Source organism: Carassius auratus, chromosome 34, assembly GCF_003368295.1.
Source record: "Carassius auratus strain Wakin chromosome 34, ASM336829v1, whole genome shotgun sequence".
NCBI classification, from domain to species: domain Eukaryota; kingdom Metazoa; phylum Chordata; class Actinopteri; order Cypriniformes; family Cyprinidae; genus Carassius; species Carassius auratus.
The window spans coordinates 17,641,523-17,661,040 of NC_039276.1; positions in this window are offsets into that span (position 1 = coordinate 17,641,523).

The window sequence follows — 19,518 nt, forward strand, 5'->3', positions numbered from 1 at the left end:
TTATCACCCCTTCAATTTTCAGTGTTTTTTTTTTTTGTTTGTTTAAAGTGAGAACATTCCTATTTGACTATGGCACAGTGACAAAGGCTGGATCTCACCTATGACTTCCCTTTGAAAAAAAAAAAAAAAAACATTTAGAAGTAACCCAAGACCCACTGAACTGGCTACACATTCATCCCTCACCAACTCATTTCCATTCCCATAAATACAAAGCCCATCTTGAGCAGAGGTGGGTAGAGTACCCAAAAACTTTACTCAAGTAAAAGTAAAAGTAATTCTAGAAATATTTACTCAAGTAAAAGTAAAAGTACTAGTCTTGAATAGTTACTTGAGTAAGAGTAAAAGAGTATCGGATAAAAAATCTACTCAAGTAGTTAGTTACTAGTTACTTTGGGTCATATATACGGAGCCTTTTTTTATATAGATATATAGACAAAAAATGTATGTAATGTATGTGTGTGTGTATAAATGTATATATTTCATCAGCCTTTAATCCAATTTATGTAAATTATTATAAAACCCTGTCTGTTTATTTAAGTAACAAATATAGGTGTCATGCCATAACATATTTTTAATACGACTGACTTTATTTTAAATGTGAATTTAACATTGAAAGTTAATGTGATATAAATATTGCTACTAATCTTTCATTGTTCAGAAAGAGAGCAAATAACATTTACATTATTAAACATAATTTTCACTGACAGTCTAGATTTCATTCACTCTCAGAAACTACCATTAAAATCACTGAAACTGTTAACACTGTGAAATCAATATCTTAATTATAGATTCGTACACACATCTGCACTTTGTTGTTTCTGACGAGAGAATTCGGCAGAAAGAGGTATTCAGTAAGTGAGCGAGTGAAGGAAGCACCGGCATGTCAGCGATGACTCATCGGAACACCTCTGATTGGCCATTGCATTCAAAAGCTCAACAGAACCGTGTGTGATTGGTTATAATGCGCAACGCTGTAAAACGCATCTATCTCTGGCTTAGCGCCAGCAAGCGATCACAGATCTGAATTTAGCAGCTGATGATATGACTTGCTGAACGTACTCGCACTGGTGTGATTGTATTAAAATTAATAAAATCTTAATCGGCTATTCTTTGTCTTTTGGAAGCTGCATTCAACCTGTTATAAGCCACACACATACAACAAACTAATGTCACAGTGGTATCGTGTACTGTAATCGAATGTAGCCCAAGTTATTACCTGTTAAACAGTAGACAGCACACGCGTTCATCTAATAAGGATCTCCATCGCAAGCAAAGAATAGCCTTTGCAGATTAGCTTTCAATTCAGTGCAGTTCCATAGCCCCGTTTTCAACGCTGCTAATATTCTTAAACGTTACAACTCTGAGTGAACCGCTTCAGAGCTCAGCGCGTTCAGCATGGAACTGAACGACTCAATCAAACTGATTCATGAACCAATTCACTCGTTTGCCAATTGTTTTGATCAAGCCTTTGAACAGAGTTGACTCAAAAGAATGAATCATTCGCGAATGGGCATCGCTCATTGTCCAGAGAAAAGTAGACGGCGCGTTTGGAATAAATTGAAGCATTTATTGCATTAAGATAAAGTAACGAGAGGGGCTTCGCCCACAGTAACGAAGTAAAAGTACAGATTTTTCCCAAAAAATGTACTCAAGTAAGAGTATAAAGTACCCATCTTTAAATATACTCCGAAAAGTATTCGTTACCCCCGAAAAATTACTCAAGTAAATGTAACGAAGTAAATGTAACTCGTTACTACCCACCTCTGATCTTGAGTAAAATCCACACTCTCTGCCTTTGTCCTGGACTGGAAATCAGGCCTCATCATTCTGAATGAATCCTGATTGGCATTTACACAAGGCTGGCATCCTGGATGCCAGACTTTGCTGGTGTAAATCAAATTAGACTCAATAAAGATACTTGGGGAATTCCAATGGCAATCAGTCCAAGCTCCTCTCTCTGCTTCCTACAAGCCATCACTCCATCCCACGCTTCCTCACTTTGTGTCATCCCTGCCAGTCTCATTTGGCGACAGATTGCAAGCTGCTTTAATATGAATGCACACGTGGCAGCCAGATTCACTTTTTCTGAAAATTCCCCACTGCCTCATCTTGAGCAAAAACCAGCAGAGAGGTTTTCAGTGGTTGAGAGATTTATTTAGTTAAACGCAGGTGTGTGATTGTGACTGTGGATACTTATGTATACATATAAAGAGGAGGATCTTTAGCCAAAAGCATGAGTCAGAAGGCTTTCTCTTTCCATCCGTCTTGTCTCAGGGGTTTATAAAGGGAATGGAGTGAGAGAGAGATAGTCAAAGCCTCTCCATATCTAATAGTTTAATAGTACCCACCATTTCCGCTGTCACTGATTCTCCCTGGACCCTGACTGCAACATCTGCTGTGCTCATCAACAAACTGCTCTGGCTAAGTGTGTGAGTGTGAGAACAGTAAGAAAAGAAAGTAATGAAAAAGAGACATTAGACAATACACATCATCTTGTGTACTGTATGTACACACGCAATCTTTCAAAAGTTTGTATTTAGTGTGCATACTGCATTTATGCACAAATAGCGTTTATTTGCAGGCTTGGTGAGAATAAGAGGCTTCTTTTAAAAATATAAAAATCTTTCTGTATAATAAATTCACATTACAAACACACACACACACACACATATACATATACACACATATATACACACACACACACACACATATATATATATATATATACACACACACACACTTTATCCCCTAATATAAAAAGGGTACACTATAAAGAACTATTTAAAGATTTTAATGCCTGACATGATTATTTAAAGCACTTTTAAATGGCTTCTATGCTTTAAGAAATTATGTCACAACAGTACAAATGAGGGATCAGATCTCCAGAAAGACCTACAATTAAAATCCTCAAATCAAACGGTTTTAACCTAAGCATCTGTAAGGCACATACTACGTGGGTTTGAACTAAATTGCCTTGCGGCTCTATTCTGTATGCAGCATCTCTCTCAAGGAATGTTTTATGATGGCCAATTTGTACTCCATAAAGTGCATTGAGACCAAGCGCATAAAGAAAAAACAAAAAAACATTTCCAGTGCAATTTCCTCAAATGAGTCATGAGGCCAAATGCAATGCTGAACTCTAGATAAAAGTCAATTGTTTGGCTGGTGAACACAGCTGCGGTGATCAGATGCTGTTTAGATGCATCTGTAATGAGCAACCATAAATGTAAGGTTCCAGCATTTTACAAGGTCAAGTCAGCACGCTCCCAGTGAATCAGTGCATGATGAAACTATTGCTGAAAAATGCTGCCTTCAGGAGTGTATAGTATACGGAGCTAGAAAGGTAACAAGGCATCTGAATTCGGTTTACGCTACATCCTGAACGAATAAAAATGCCAGTGGAGTGGTTTTTAATTATTTATAGTGATTTCCGCCCCCAACCCAATTTATTGCTTACCAAGAAATAGGCATCATAACGATATAATATTTGCTTAGTTGTATCTAAAGCTCATTTGAATTGTTTTAGACTTGACATTATGATTTTTTCTTTCACAAACGCTACCTAGCAGTGGCCTTCGGTGTCTGAGGTTCTTGATCACATTACGACACACATGTTAGGTATTGCCGACTATTTCAGACAGACTTGCCTTTTCCCCAAGACACTTAACTTTGCTGATGCTCTTGAAATGAAAATCCAACATTAATTTCAAGCTCCAGTGCTGTTAACACTTAGGATATTAGATGAACTTTTTAAGGTCACAAACTTATTTCTGCATTGCCCCCCACCCCCCGGAGAAATTTAAGGAGAAAGCATCTGAAGCAGAACATGAAACATACTGTATACTCTGTCCAGATAAAGCGCTGCACTGTCAGATCACCTTCAATCATCAGACTGGCCCACCAGTGTGTTGTCTGGGGGTATGTACATTTGATGGAAGCCTTTGGCTGCGTTTTTCCATCATTTCAGCATATACTTTTATTTTGTACAGTCTTAGCCATTACTTATCCATACAGGCTCAGATTACAGAACCACTGGAGTGTGACTGGAAATGTGGCTTCTGCAAATGAAACTACAGGATCTTGGCTAGTGGAAAGAAGCAGCAGGATTCAGTAAATATTGAGAGAGAAGGCAATACTGGAAATCTTGAGCATGTGGACTGTGAATAGATGTGGTGGAGGAATTCTTCTGAAGACTGTTTTTTTTTTTGGAAATGAAAACCAATCATATTTAAATTGTGGGGTTTCCTGAGGATTCTTTCCTCTTGTATTAACCCCGTTGCCATTTGGGTTGTGATTTTAAAATTACATTGCTTAATACTACCAGCCTCGATCTGCCAAGATGGAGTTGTGAAATGTCACTGACTGATATTAAAGAAAAAGTTCACTAAAAATCAGGTTTAGGTCCTCACCCCAATTAAAGTGTGTTAGTGAAGGAAGGATTGTCCCATCAAGTATCACGGTCACAATTTAAGCTAATGAACAAATCATGCTCTACAGTTACATTACGGATTCTGCTTTGATATAGTAACAACTTATTATTAGCAGTGCTCACAAATGTAATTCATTCCAGTGATTGTCATTACTTCAGTGTTCATTGTCACATGATCCTTTGAAAAAAACATTCTAATGTGATGATTTGGTGCTCAAGAAACATTTCTTTTTAGTAATGCAATGGAAACCTTTGTTTTGATACATTTTTTTTTTTTTTTTAATGAATAAAGTTCAAATGAGCAGCATTTGTGTGAAAACATTTTGTAATGATGTAAAAGTCTTTTCTGTCACTTTTGATCGAATTAATGATTCCTTGCTGAATAAAAATGTTGACCTCATAGTTTAGAAAGGTATTCGATAGACACTAAAAACCACTCAGCAGAGCAAATAAAGTATAAAAAATAAATAATGACTATGACTTTTTTTTAATGTATATATAAAGCTGGGTGTACTTTTTCAATGAGAGAAAGCTTGAAGTCCAGGTGCCGCCATGTGCACCTTTTTATACACTGTAACACACACACATACACACACACAATCAGTCCATGTACATATGCTCATGTCCAAATAACACCTCAGCACTCAGGTCACGTACATTCAGCTCTCAAGGGCACAATAGTGTCTGTCTGTCTCTCATGATCTCTTTATGAATAACTGCACAGGCATTTCAACAGCTGATTTTTTTCTATCAACAGGTCTCCTTTCTCGCAAAACCTCTTCTCCCTCCTGCACTCCTCTATCTTTGCTCTGTTTGTAATTTGGTGTTTGCTGTGTGATGTGCTTGCTGTCAGTCACAGTAAGTGGCTGATGAATATTTACTGAGTCACAGCACTGATGAGCGGCTGTAGTGGTGATGCCGAGGGAAAAGAGTGATCCCTGTTTTTTCAGACACACAGACTCTTGCACCATTCTAATGCTGCAGAGACTGATGGGCACGGCACTCTCTGAGTAGAGCGGCAAGGACAGGATGGATATCGGATTTACCAAATAACTGAAAATAACTGACTGAAAAAAATCTGTGATGCCACTAACTTAACATTATACAGTAGAGACACATCATTTCAGCAATTTTCAAATCAGAGCAGCTTTTTCAGTAAACGGCTACTATTGCAAGCAATTGATCACATGAGAAAATGTCAATAAAAAAAAAGAATTTTCACAAATAATAAAATAATAAACAAATAATAAAATACTAGTTAAATGGTGATATTAGTACATGTGACATTTAATAGTTATAATAATTTAAGTAACTAATTAACAATTGCTTATGTGCCAAATAAATAGCCTACTGCTGAATGGCAAATGGGATGTACAGTAAAAGAAAGAAACAAAAAAAAAATTCCAATCACAAATAAGATATATATAAAAAAGAAAACAGTATAACACTGGTTGTGTGTCATGGTATGACTTTCATTCCACTTTTTCTTCCTGTTAAACTCCATCTTCCATTTCTTTTCTGACTCTTTAGACATTTGTTTCTAGGTCTTCTGTAACATGTCAAGGGCTTACGTGCATTCCTGGTGGACTGCACAGAACTAAATTTGTGTGATTTCCCACTTGCGCATGGCATCTTCTCATCTATTAAGAGTTTAATCCCACTAGAATCCTGGGAGAGCTGGAAAAGCAGCAGGAATTGAGCTGGAATCAGTCAGTCAGTTGGGAGCATTTGCAGCATTTTCTTTCTCTTACCAGATGGAGCATCTGAACATCAACTATTCAGTCTCAACAAAAGGTCCAGTTAAAATTAAAGCTGCAAGCAGCGATGAACGGGCCCTCGCACCCGGGCTCACCGCCATCGTGTTGCTCTAATAAAAAGGTGAACGTTGAGAAATATGCATTTAATGTCCTAAATATAAGTGGAATATATCAAAGTATATCCCATCTATGTGCCAATCTTACCGTTGCCAGCAGGTGGCGCTATCATTATAATGGAATATTGGCCTTCAGATGTGTTCAGGCCAGGACTCTTATCAAACATGTGAAGTTTGGGGAAGATTGAACATTTTATGCTTAAGTTACAACAACTTCTCTTGCTGTGGCAAGACATCAAATTTTGTCATGGCGCCATGGAAACGGCCTTTAACAAAACCTCAAGATCTCCAAAAGTTAACATTGCACAGGCCTTTAGATTAGACTGACCACAAAATATATGTTAATCTCAAAAAAATTATAGGAGTAGTTTGTCGCAGCGTAAAACATGTCACTTCCTGTTGCCAATAGGTGGCGCTATGACTATAACTGAATGTGGGCATGTAGATCTGTTAAGGGCAGAAGTTTTATCTAACATGTGAAGTTTGGGGCAGATTGGACATTGTATGTCTGAGTTACAGCAACTTCCTTTTTCATGGCGAAACATCGAAATTTGTCAGGCCACCATGGACACGCCCTTTAACGAAATCTAAAGATCTTCGCAATTTAACATCGCAAAGGGCTTAAGATTACACTGACCAGGTTTGGTGTTGATCTGAATAAATCTCTAGGAGGAGTTCGTTAAAGTACAACCCCTGAAAATGGCAAAAACAATGCCAATATTGCAGAGAAAATTCTAAATAACCGACTTCCTGTTGGGATTCGGATTTCGTACCAAGAGACTTTTTTTTTAGGTATTGGTGTGTTACATGTGTATACCGATTTTTGTACATGTACGTGAAACATAGCTCGAGGCGCACTCTGTTGAAAGTGTATAGGTGGCGCTATCGAGCCATTTTGCCACACCTGATGGAATTTTGGCCTTCAGATGTGTTCAGGCCAGGACTCTTATCACACATGTGAAGTTTGGGGAAGATCGGACATTTTATGCCTGAGTTATAACATCTTTTATTCCCATGGCGAGACATCGAACTTCGTGACGGCGCCATGGACACGCCTTTTAACGAAAACTCAAGATCTTCACAACTTAACATCGCACAGGGCTTTAGATTAGACTGACCACAAAAAATACATTGATGTCATAAAATTTCTAGGAGTAGTTCATTGCAGTGTAAAATATGTCACTTCCTGTTGCCAATAGGTGGCGCTATGACTATAACTGAATATGGGCATGTCAATCTGTTCAGGTCAGGAGTCTCATCAAACATGTGAAGTTTGGGGCAGATTGGTCATTGTATGTCTGAGTTATAGCAACTTCCTGTTTCATGGCGAATCATCGAAATTCGCCAGGCCGCCACGGACACGCCCATTAACGAAAACTCAAAAGCTTCGCAATTTAACATCGCAAAGGCCTTCAGATTAGGCATACCAAATTTGGTGTTGATCTGAATGAATCTCTAGGAGGAGTTCGTTAAAATACAACGCATGGAAATGACAAAAATGACACAAAATTTGCTCATAATATTAGTAATAACCGACTTCCTGTTGGGTTTCGGATTTTGCTCCAAGAGACTTTTTTGTAGGTATTGGACAGTTACATGTGTATACCGATTTTCATACATGTACATGAAACGTAGCTCGAGGCGCACACCGTTGAACGTGTATAGGTGGCGCTGTTGAGCCATTTTGCCACACCCACTTCTGAAACCCATATCAGACGTAAATTTTCGCCAGTTCTGAGGTGTGTGCAAAGTTTCATGACTTTTCGAGCATGTTTAGGCCCTCAAAAATGCGATTCATTTTGGAGAAGAAGAATAATAATAATAAATATAGCTGCAAGCAGCGATGGCGGGCTCAAGCCACCAATGCCATCGCCACCCCGGTGGCATCAGGTAAACTGTGCCCAACGGGCACATGCATTCACAATATCCCTCTGGCAGTGAGGTTTTAAAGGATACGCCAGATAAAGGGTTAATCCGAATCATCTAGACTTTAAAATCACATTCACAGAACAATGTATATTTAACTTTAGTAACACTTTACAATAAGATTTCATTTATAAACATTATGTTAATATGAACAATATTTATATAACATTCATTCATGTCAGTTCATATTCCAAAATTAAACATTAAAACATTGTTTTATTGTGATTTTTTTTCCAAGCACATTTGACCAATTCCAAACCATATCAATCTTAATAACTACCATTATTTTTCATTTAATCATTTATGATTGCTATACAATAGTCCAGGAAAGCTGGAAGAGAAAAACTCCTTATATTCATGTGTGCAGAATTATTAGGCATGTTTTCTTTTACAGATGAAATGCGCTAAAAAAAGAGCTTTAACTCAAACTGTAAAGTCGAAAATTATGAAATACCCATGATAAATATCAAACACACATGCAATACAGAAATGGATAAGTTAAGACTTGACCATTGTACAAAAAATGCTGACTGGGTCATGAGGTCAGAAAAGAAGAAGAAAAAAACAGGTCAAGAAGAACTGACAAAAAGAATTGCAAAATAATTAGGAATTAATGTGAAGATTAATTTTTAGTCAATTCTGCAAGACAGACTTTCAGGAAAGGAGGTGGAATAAAAATGAGCTCCTAAATCTTAATCCCGGATTCTGGAAGATATATTCCTCAAACCATCGGACAAGAGGAGGTGGTGCTGGTCCTTCACGAGTCACTCTAATCTGTTCATAAAGCCTATATATAAAGTCTTAATATATAGTATTTCACAATACTTCATGGTATTCTAATTCAATCATTTTTTGGAATCTTAGATCTCTCAGAACCTGACACATTGTAATTCTGAGACTCCAGGAAAGTGGCAGTTCTGTAAAATGTTGGCGCTGGAGACTAAATGCTCCCTGATAGTTTCACACCTAATTCATTTAACACACACACACACACACACACATTACCCACAGTAACAGAGGGACAGAGTGACATCAGATGTATGATAGTTTTTTAATTTTCGATCATCCATATAGTGTTGTATAGTCATGAAACTATGCATATTTCCTCAGAATGACTTGTCTTCTATGTGTACATTTTTTTGAAGCATTTATAAGCTGCACTTTAAAAAAATAAAATACATTTACTGGTTACTTTTTTACTGTTATTTAAAAAAAAAAATCACCACGACAAACCATTCAAGCTATCCAAAATTCATTCGCACCTCTTCTGTAAGATAAATTCTTTAAACAGTGGTAAAAGAGGATGTGGTGCTGATCCTTCAAGAGTCTCTGAAAACGTATCTGTCCATAAAGCCTATAAAGAATTATTCTTAATATACGGTTCACAATACTTCAGCTTGTTTTTCTAATTAAATGAGGGTCATTTTATCAGTAAAATACATAAAATTCATATTATTTTTCTTTGAAAGATTTCTATAAATGATTTAAATCATACTTGTTTCTACAATAATTATTTAAAAGTGATCCTATAGCTCCATCTGGTGGCCATTATTGGTACTAAGAATTGCCAGCTTGATTTATATGTTATGATAGTTTTAATTTTATGCTGGCTCTTGAAAATGATAAAGCTATGAAACTTACTGTGCTTCCTTCAAATGATGACTTCTAGGTATATAAAAAATTATGAAGAGTTGGAATTAAAATTTTTAAAGATATAGTAAAATAACTATGGTATTTTTTTATGTTACTTTAATAAATCTCTATGGCCACACCATTTAAGGTATCCTAAACCCATTCGCAATTTAACATCTTCAGTATATGGCTTCATGTTAAAAAAGTTTGGTGTGAACTACTTGTGTCTTCTTGGAGGAGAATGAATTCATTTACAGGCTGAGTTTATCATAAATCCACAATAACATTTCTGAGTTCTGTATCAATCAGTGTTGTTGTTTGTTTATTTTTATTTTTTTATTTTTCATAGGAAGATAACTGACCCTTTACTCTCCTTTTTAATAAATGAGCTATTTATAGCTGTATTTATAAACTGCTTACTACTGACTATTAATATTGGGACAAGGCTTTATGAAGCATGAACTGACTATTTACTAATGAGTGCAGTTATTATAAAGTGTTATCAATGCATTTGCTAATGTTAACAAATTAGACATTATTTTACAGTGTTATCAAATCCCTTAAATGATTTGTAAGTGTTTTGTAATGATTTTATTGACCTAAAAGCATTTGTGAAAGTTCTGCTTGCATTACAGCTTAGTCTTGATCTGTGAGCTGAACAGATTTACTGTTACATCCATGAGATTATGTAAATTCAAATAAATATCATGTCACAGGATGTCAGAGGTCAGTATCAAATGAGTTTGAAATTATTATCTGCAGCACAAATAAGGTTTTTTAGGATTTTTAAAAATCCCTAAAACTGTCAGAAAAGGATAAGGCCTAAGATTTCTATGTGAGTGGCTAAATTTGTTTGTTTTTATAACTATAATGCATAAACTATGAAACTATACAAAATGTATAAAAAAGTACAAGTTATTCTTTTCCAATGTTTTTTATTTATTTACATTTTTTTTTTTTTGGGGGGGGGATTTACATTTTTAAAAATTAGCCTATGGCAATCATTCTAAACAGCTTGAATAAAACCTGTCAATATTTATTATAGACCACTATAACTGTGTATAATCTAACAAACGAGTTTATTATGAAAATAAAGTGTGTACACCAGATAAATTGGACGATAAAGAAATTGCTAACAATAGTATAATAGAGCATGTTTTAGGTTTTTAGGCGTTTAGATGCAGAAATGGACAAATCAAATGTAAAATCAAATGTAACTGATTTAATTAAATATAGATTAAGTCTTGTTAGAGCAAAATAATAAATAAATACGTACACACATTAAAAAAGCAGCCAAGATGAATGAGTTTAATTTTTTATATAGATTAAAATTGAAGACAGAAGCAGCTGGTATATGCGGTCACTTAATATTAAAATCCAGTAGATCCACTTCAGATTTATTTCTCAACAGTTTATGTTCACGTGGCTGTTTTCGTTTATATTAGCCAAGCTATTATGTATTTTGAAATAATCTTGTCCGTGATGTGTTCGTTCTTACGACGAAAGGCAGAATCCTGCAGCTCGAGAGATATATGTTATTCTGCCAGTCGCGCTTTCAAATAGTCTTGCACACTTAAACGGGTCACAAACACCTGCATTTAGCTCGTGTTGTGTTATAATGGATGTATTGTGTGCATTTATGGCAATAATTTATTTTGAAAAGCTCTTAAACAAGAATAAATTCGTTTGTTTTGAACTTGTGACACTGTGCGCGCTGATCGGAGGCAGTGATTTCAGATTCAGATTTCATTTTCACACAAACAGTTCAAAAACATCTTAATTTAGCCCTTGGTGTGCTCTAATTGGTGAATTGTGTGATATCGCTGCAATACTTTATTTTTAATAGCTATAAAACAAGAATAAACTCGTTTTTTTCTGAGCTCATCATTCCACACGCTCCTGCTCAGAGCGGTGATTCATCTCTCGTGTTTCTCACGTATCACTGACCACACATCAATTATTAATGAGCAATGACCTTATAATAATCATATATGTTGGTTTAGCTTGTCAGTGTGAATTAAATCCAAGTATTTATTTGTATTTTAACCGATTTAAAATCGAAACCAAAAGACAGTCTCCTCCCTTTTTTATTCCGGTAACTGAACCTGTAGGGGCGCTATTTCTCTCAGACAATGGAAGTCTAAGCACACACACTCAAACAGAGGGACAGAGTGATATGAGATGTCTGACAGTTTTTTAATTTTCTGTTATCCATACAGTGTTGTAAAGTCATGAAACTATGCATATTTACTCAGAATAACTTTTTTTCTGTATGAAAAAAGGTTTTGAAGTGTTTGGAATTTAAAAATGCAGGAAAATTAATAATTCCATCTTTATTGTCATTTTAAAAAATCCCCACGACAAAACCATCCAAGCTATCCAAAACCCATTCACAATTTAAGTTCCTCAATGTTTTTTCAACATGTACACCAAGTTTGGTGTGTATAGTGTTACTCTCCTCTGAGCAGTATGCATTAATTCACAGCTAAATGTAAAAAACAATCCACATTCAAATCAAAATAGCCAGCTTCCTGTTGGTCGTAGCTGATGACTGTGAATTAGAAAGTTGTCCGTCTTGATAAGAACAATTTTTGTACTGAGTTTGGTGTCTGTAGCTAAAACTAACCCCCCCACTTTTGACAAAAGGTGGCGCTATAGAGTGCCTCTTCCACGCCCTCTTATGAAATTTTGCCAGTGTCTAGCTGTCACTAATACTGACATGTGTTCTGAGTTTGATGAAATTCTAAGCATGTTATATGCCTCAAAATCACCTGAGAAGTATTCCAGTTTGACATGTTGCCACGGCAACAATATTTTTAGATATCAATATCCCCCCAGCAGATTTATATCGGCTGTGTTTTAACATTATTCTGATGAAGTTTGAAGCAAATCGAGTAAAAATAAGATGCTAAATTCAAAGCATTTTGAAAATGACACACTTCCTGCTGCCACTTGGTGGCGCTATAACTTTGACTCCTAATAGTCACATATATGCGATCGACATCATACAATGAATAATCTGATGAAGTTTGATTAAAATTAGGAAATGTATGTGGATGGTATTAGACACTTCCTGTTTCTCATTTCTCGCCATAATTTCAAAGCCTCGCCACGAGCAAACCGTTTGAGATATCAAAAATCCCCTGGCAATTTTTCATCCCCAATGTCTTGAGATCATGTTGACCGAGTTTGGCGGCAATCGAGTAAAAAACCTATGACAAGTATTTCAAATTCCAGAGCATGCGCTTTTTACATAACTCTAAATAGCTGACTTCCTGTTGGGCGGAGCCTATGATATGCAATACGAAAGTTGTTCGGCACGATGAGATCTATATGTGTACTGAGTTTCATATTAATACGTGCAAGTATGTGTGAGCTATACATCAACATTTATAACTGTGATCCAGGGGGCGCCGTAGAGCCCCTGTGCCACGCCCAGGTCTCAGCCTCTGCAGGCTCCTTCAGGCCACAGATTCCAAAGTGTGCACAAATTTTCAAGAGTTTTTGAGTATGTTAAGGACCCCAAAAGCCCCCACAACTTTGACGACAAATATGAATAATAAACCCCAAATAGCCAACTTCCTGTTGGGCGGAGCCTATGATATGCAATACGAAAGTTGTTTGTATTGATGAGTTCTATATGTGTACCGAGTTTCGTATGTCTATGTGCAAGTATGTATGATATATGGCCCTCCATATTCCAGGGGGCGCTGTAGAGCCCCTGTGCCACGCCCGTGTATCAGTCTCTGCCCGGCCCTAATGGCCGCAGGTTCCAATGTGTGTGCCAATTTTCAAGACTTTTTAAGCATGTTAAGGGCCCCAAAAGCCCCCGAAACCTTGAAGAAAAATAATAATAATAAATAATAATAATAATAATAATAATAATAATAATAATAACAAATAATCCTAAGGAAAACAATAGGGCTCTCGCCCTCCAGGCTTGAGCCCTAAATATAGCTGCAAGCAGCGATGTCGGGCTCAAGCCATCAGTGCAACGCCACCCCGGTGGCATCAGGATAACTGTGCCCAGCGGGCATAAGCATTTACAGTAACCCTCTGACAATCAGTTTTAAGGGATGCGGCAGTTAAAGGGTTAATCCGACCAATCTAGACTTTGAAATCACATACACAGAACAATATATATAACTTTAGTAACACTTTATTTTAATATTTATAAAAAATGTATAAGGTGTGCATTGTAGCTGACACCTATATGAACACATTACAATTGCTTTGTGACTGCAAGTCTTTCTTCTCAAATGCTATTGAGCTTCAAATTTGCATTTGAGCCCATGTGAAAAAGTTGCATAATTTACATATGACTTACAGTTTGTTGTAATAAATATCAAACATTCAATTTAATTGTGCATTATAGCTGTCACCTAGATGAACAATTACAGTTGTTTTTATGACTGTAAGTCATTCTCTTCAAATGCTACTGACGTTAGAAAAGTGTATAACAATATCACATGTAACTTTAGAGACCTTCCCTAAATTTGAGACTCTAGAAAGTCCAATGTCAAGACAACTTTATGCCTGTTTTATTTTCTTTAGTTTTCTTTTCTCTGTGCCGGATTGCTGATGTCCTATACCCAGGCATAGATGTCCATCCATCAATTACGAACATTCAGCCGCAAACATGAGGTGTGAGCGGTCGCGAGCGCGGATGGGAGAATGACGCATGTTTTTTTTGTTTTTTTTTTTTTTTTGAGCAACTGGGATGGTGCCCCCTCTGGGAGTTGGTGCCCTACGAAGACTGCATACTATGTTATACTGCATAATGTTAACAAATTAGACATTATTTTACAGTGTTACCAAATCCTTAAATAATGTATTAGTGTTTTGTAATGATTTTAATGACCTATAAGCATTTGTGAAATAGTTTTGCTTGCATTACAGCTTTATCTGTCAGTTGAAGAGTTTTACTGTTACATCCATGAGATTAATAAATGTCATGTCACGTCACAGGTTGTCATAGGTCAGTATCAAATGAGTTTGAAATTATTATTTGCAGCACAAATTAGGGTTCTTAGGATGTTTTTAAATCCCTAAAACTGTCAGAAAAGGATAAGGCCTAAGAGATTTCTTAACCTGTAATGAAAGGAAAAAACACCACCATTAGCAACAACAAAAACAATAACAATTTAAAATACAGATTTTTTTTTTCCTGATTATTAAAGGGATGATTAGGTCTCTCTGTCTCTCTCTCTGCCAGACAGCCCCTCCCTACAGTCCACACACACTGTCACAGTCACCAACCCCCTCACACTCCCCCTCCCTCTCCCCCTCCCTTCCCTCACACAGACAGGGTGGCCAGAGTGAGATCATGTCAGTTGAGAAGTCTGACAGTTTTTTAATTTTCTTTTATCCATACAGTGTTGTAAAGTCGTGAAACTATGCATATTTCCTCAAAATGATTTGATCTTTGTATAAAAAAATGCTTTGAAGTGTTTGGAAGCTGCAATTTAAACATACAAGGCAATTAATGTTTCCCTTTTTACTGTCATTTCAAAAATTCACCACGACAAAACCGTTCAAGCTAACCAAAATCCGTTCGCAATTTAAGTTCCTCAATGGTTTTTCTTCATGTAGACAAAGTTTGGTGTGTATAGTGTACTTCCCCTGTGAGGAGTATGCATTAAATCAGAGCTCAATTTAAATATTCAAATCAAAATAGCCGACTTCCTGTTGGTCGTAGCTGATGACTGTGAATTAGAAAGTTGTCCGTCTTGAAAAGAACAATTTATGTACCAAGTTTGGTGTCTGTAGCTAAAACTAACCCCCCCACTTTTGACAAAAGGTGGCGCTATAGAGTGCCTCCTTCACGCCCTTTTAAAAGCTTTTGCCATTGTCTAGCTATCACTAATACTGATATGTGTTTTGAGTTTTATGTAAATCTGAGCTTGTTGTCTGCCTCAAACTCACCATAACAGAACATTCAAGTTTGACACGTTGCCATGGCAACACTATATCAGATATCAATATCCCCACAACAGATTTACATCGGCCGTGTTTTGTCATTATTCTGATGAAGTTTTAAGTAAATAGAGTAAAAATAAGATGCTGAATTCAAAGCATTTGGAAAATGGCACACTTCCTGCTGCCAGTTGGTGGCGCTATAATGTTGACTCTTAATAGTCACATATATACGATCAGTATCATACAACGAACAAACCAATGAAGTTTGATCAAATTCAGGAAATGTATGTGGATGTTATTAGACATTTCCTGTTTCTCATATCTCGCCATAATTTCAACGCCTCGCCACGGGCAAACCGTTCGAGATATCAAAAATCCCCTCGCAATTTTCCATCCCCAATGTCTTGAGATCATGTTGACCGAGTTTGGTGGCAATCAAGTAAAAGACCTATGACAAGTATATCAAATTCCAGAGCATGCTTTTTATAAACAGCCCTAAATAGCTGACTTCCTGTTGGGCGGAGCCTATGACATAGAGTGCGAAAGTTGCTCGGCTCAATGAGATCTATAAGTGTACTGAGTTTCATATAAATACATGAAAGTGTGTGTGAGCTATGGTTCAAGATTTCTGACTGTGTTCCAGGGGGCGCTGTAGAGTCCCTGTGCCACGCCCGGGGCCCAGTCTCTGTGGCGTCCTGATGGCCGCAGATTCCAATGTGTGTGCCAATTTTCAAGAGTTTTTGAGCATGTTAAGGCCTCCAAAAACCCCCGGAAGGTTTAATAAAAAATAAAAAAAATAATAATAAATATAGCTGCAAGCAGCGATGTCGGGCTCAAGCCATCAGTGCAACGCCACCCCGGTGGCATCGGGAAAACTGTGCCCAGCGGGCATAAGCATTTACAGTAACCCTCTGACAATCAAGTTTTAAGGAATGCGGCAGTTAAAGGGTTAATCCGACCAATCTAGACTTAAACCATGAACAATTAAATTATAGCTGTATTTATAAAATGCTTACTAAAATATTAATTTTGGGAGAAGGCTATATAAAGCATGAACTGACTATTTACTAATGCTTAGCTAAGAATTGCAGCTATTATGAAGTGTTACCAATGCATTTACTAATGTTAACAATTGAGACATTATTTTAAAGTGTTACCAAATCCTTAAATAATTTAAAAGTGTTTTGTTATGATTTCATTAACCTATAAGCATTTGTGAAATAGTTCTGCTTGCATTACAGCTTAGTCTTCATCTGTGAGCTGAACAGTTTTACTGTTACATCCTTGAGATTATGTAAATTCAAATAAATGTCATGTCACAGGGTGTCAGAGGTCAGTATCAAATGAGTTTGAAATTATTATTTGCAGCACAAATAAGGTTTTTTAGGATTTTTTTTAATCCCTGAAACTGTCAGAAAAGGATAAGGCCTAAGATATTTCTTAAGCTGTAATGAAAACAGCACAATTAGCAACAACAACAAAAAAATAACAATTTAAAAAACAGTTTTTTTCTTCTTCTGGTGATTAAAGAGATGTTTAAGTCTCTCTCTCTCTCTCTCTCTCTCTGTCTGTCTGCCACTCAGCTCACACCCCTCCCCCACTCACACACACACACAGTCAGCCCTCATACATTCCTCAAACAGAGTGACAGAGTGAGATCAGATGTCTGACAGTTTTTTAATTTTCTTTTAATCATACAGCGCTGTAAAGTCATGAAACTATGCATATTTCCTCAGAATCACTGGTTTTCTAAATGAAAAATGTTTTTTAAAGGTTTGGAAGCTGCAATTTAAAAATAGAAGACGATTAATGTTTCACTTTTTACTGTCATTTCAAAAAATCACCACGACAAAACCGTTCAAGCTAACCAAAATCTGTTCGCAATTTAAGTTCCTCGATGTTTTTTCTTCATGTAGACAAAGTTTTGTGTGTATAGTGTACTTCCCCTGTGAGGAGTATTCATTAATTTTACAACTGTAAAATCTCAAAAATACACATTCAAATCAAAATAGCCGATTTCCTGTTGATCGTAGCTTATGACTGTGAATTAGAAAGTTGTCCGTCTTGATAAGAACAATTTATGTACCAAGTTTGGTGTCTGTAGCTAAAACTAACCCCCCCACTTTTGACAAAAGGTGGCGCTATAGAGTGCCTCTTCCACGCCCTTTTCAAAGCTTTTGCCATGGTTTAGCTATCTTTAATACTGATATCTGTTTCGAGTTTCATGTAAATCTGAGCTTGTTGTCTGCCTAAAAATCATCAGAACAGAACATTCAAGTTTGACACGTTGCCATGGCAACACTATATTAGATATCAATATCCCCACAACAGATTTTCTTCGGCCGTGTTTTGTCATTATTCTGATGAAGTTTGAAGCAAATCGAGTAAAAATAAGATGCTGAATTCAAAGAGTTTTGAAAATGATTCACTTCCTGCTGCCAGTTGGTGGCGCTATAACTTTGACTCCTAATAGTCACATATATACGATCGGTATCATACAACGAACAAACAAATTAAGTTTGATCAAATTCAGGAAATGTATGTGGATGTTATTAGACATTTCCTGTTTCTCATTTCTCGCCATAATTTCAACGCCTCGCCACGGGCAAACCGTTCGAGATATCAAAAATCTCTTCGCAATTTAGCATCCCCAATGTCTTGAGATCGTGTTCACCGAGTTTTGTGGTGAACGGGTGGAGTTCCTCAGAGGAGTATATCAAATTCCAGAGCATGTGTTTTTCATAAAACCCTAAATAGCCAACTTCCTGTTGGGCGGAGCTTATGACATGCAGTGTGAAAGTTGTTTGGTTTGATGAGTTATATATATGTACCAAGTTTCATATGTATACGTGCAAGTATGCATGATATATGGCCCTCAGTACTACAGGGGGCGCTGTAGAGCCCCTGTGCCACGCCCGTGTATCAGACTCTGCCCGGCCCTAATGGCCGCAGGTTCCAAGGTGTGTGCCAATTTTCAAGAGTTTTTGAGTATGTTAAGGACCCCAAAAGCCCCCGAAACCTTGGAAAAAAATTAGAAGAATAAAGAAAAAAAAAAAAAAAAATAATCCTAAGGAAAACAATAGGGCTCTCGCCCTCCAGGCTTGAGCCCTAATAATAATAAAAAACAAAGCAGATACAAGAGGGTCCTCGCACCTCGGTGCTTGGGCCCTAATAAACTAATTTACTTTAAAGACAACTTTTATTTAGGAACTTACCGAACACATAAAGGTGGGATGTAATCCTCATCTTCACTGGCCTCCTCTATGGTTTCCTCTTCCTCTGATGTTAAACTTCTCTTGTGTCCTCATGTGGAGCCCATGTCCTGTCCTCAGCCCAGTCAATACTATGTAGTGAATAAAATATTAGTCAATGACACTCAACACGTCCAATCTCAGATCAAATATATATAAATACTACTGCTTACACAGAGTTTTGAATGTGATTGAAGTCATTTTCATCGATGTCATCATTAATGTCGAGCGATGACATACTAACAAAAAATTAATAATAACATTATATAAAATTGATGCAGATACACATAACAAAAAATATTGTAATCCATCAGAATTGTCTCAATACCGTTAATCCATTACAGAAGTTCAGTGTTTTTTCTTTCTACGTTACTTATAATTTGACAGTAATATTTTGAATGCCTGACTGCAGAGCCAATACTGAACAAACGTCTACATTACATAAAGAAATCTCCCAAAATTAGCTTCATGTTTATCTCTACTATACT